This window comes from Crocodylus porosus, unplaced genomic scaffold (genome assembly GCF_001723895.1).
Source record: "Crocodylus porosus isolate Cpor-Errol unplaced genomic scaffold, CroPor_comp1, whole genome shotgun sequence".
NCBI classification, from domain to species: Eukaryota; Metazoa; Chordata; order Crocodylia; family Crocodylidae; genus Crocodylus; species Crocodylus porosus.
In genome coordinates, this window is record NW_017728925.1 from 20,112,192 (window position 1) to 20,114,105 (window position 1,914).

Here is a 1,914-nt window from a genome sequence, read left to right on the forward strand (position 1 = left end):
CAAAATAAACTCTAGGCCCTTTGTCAGCAGAAGGGCTCTGTATACAGTGGTAGAACTATTTCAGATGTTTAAAGTTGTTCAGTAATATGACACTGAAGGATTTTGAATACTGTAAGAGTCGTTTGTTCAGTTGAAGACTACTGTCCTGCTAAGCTGTGACTCTGTCTCAGGCTTTTGCTGGTGGTTTAACGGCTGGGTGTTTGTGTGTAGAGCCCTCTGAGCACTGCGGACAGAACTGAACTCCAGGACTGACACCAGTGACTTGAAGCTACTTCTCCACTAAAGAAGCTTAAGTTACTTGAGTGAATACTTGATTAATACCTGCTGACTTTTTTTTTTTTCAATAAGGTCTTGCATATTTGCACAACTTGTAAGTGTCTTCCTGAAAGTCTGTTCAAAATAAACTTTTTTGCTGGTAAAGAACTTGTTTTTTCCTGTTTTTAATTATGAATATTGTAGAGCTGTCTGTGAATGTCACTGTTACCTTAGTCCCAGTAAGGAAGTGAAAGTTGGATTAGTAGACCAAAGCCTAAAGCAGTTCCATAACAGTATGAGTTGTAGTTGTGGCGGGCCACTAGGGGGGGCTCCTGCATTTAGGCGCCCCCCCCCCCCCCCGTGCCTGATCACCTGCCAGGCTCTGAATGCCTCCCTGAGGGTGCCTTATGTCTGGCCTGCCCCTTTCCTGGAGCCCATTCGCTAGCCTGGGGGTAACGTCACTGCCACCACCCCAAGAATGGACTCAGCCCTGGCCGTGTGTCCTTGGGGAAACACAGGCCTAAGGTCCTACGGGTACTTGACCCAGTACAGGCACTTGGGACGCTTCCCCAAGTCCGGGGGCAAAAAGTACGGTCTCCCTTACTCTGCAGACCTAAGGGGTCTCTTGGGCATAATTTAGACCCACCCCTCAATAAGTCTCCCACACCAGTCACAAAGGAAGACTTTATTGGTTACAGAGGTAGGGTGAAAATAGGGTACAAGATTGAGCAATATCCTAGAAATCCTAAAGAGCAAACAGTCTGGCTGAGGTAGCCTTTTGATCACGCATCTGAGTTACTGCCAGTTAGATGTCTATCAGATCTCGAGTAGCTTACTCACACACTTCATCCAGAGGCTGGTGAGATCCTTTCTAGCATCCGGCTGTTCCTGGGAGAGGGCCCTTTCAGATGTTTATGCTCCTCTGAGGTCCCCGTCCCCCCCCCGCTCCAGCCTCACCTCATGGCCGAAGAGACCGCCTCCTCACCCGTCCTAACTTATGTAGCCCCTGTGACCTCATTCACCTGGTCCGGTGGAGGCCAGCCCCAGTTGGCTGCCAGCCAACCAGTTTGAAATACCTCACCTGTTACGGGGCAGATCCCAGCCCACCAGGTAGATGCCCCTCACCCAGGTGCCAGTCAGGTAGGCAGAGGGAGCAGGTTCCCCCCTCCCTCAGGACTGCAGCCAGCTCAAGTTACCTGAAGAGACCGGGTGAGGGTGCAGTCCCCTCTGCTGAGCCCACCCGACTCGAATGGTCACAGCACAGAGATTGTATCGCATTGTCACAGCGCAGAGATTTTGGGGAGAAACCAAGGTGGCTTTCTGCCACAGTAGTTACCTTGTACTGTGCAACAAGCAAGGTAGTGGGCAAGGTGCACCTTTAGGGTATGAGTAACCTCAAGTTGTTGGGTTTTTTTCTCTTTTAATACTTATCCGGGTATTGGCTATTTTTACAACAGTTAAAGTTTACAGGGGCTGCTGGCTGGCATAGCGGATTGCAGGCTGTGGTACCTGGGCCTATAATCCCAACTCCATGCCCTGGGGCATTTTCTGCCCAAGGTGCTTCCCCGGGGGCCGAGGCCAGTGTTGTCACTTCAGGCAGCCCGGTTCGTGCGGGGGCGGGACCGCGCGCCGGCTGCTCCGGGGGGGGGCCGGGCGCTG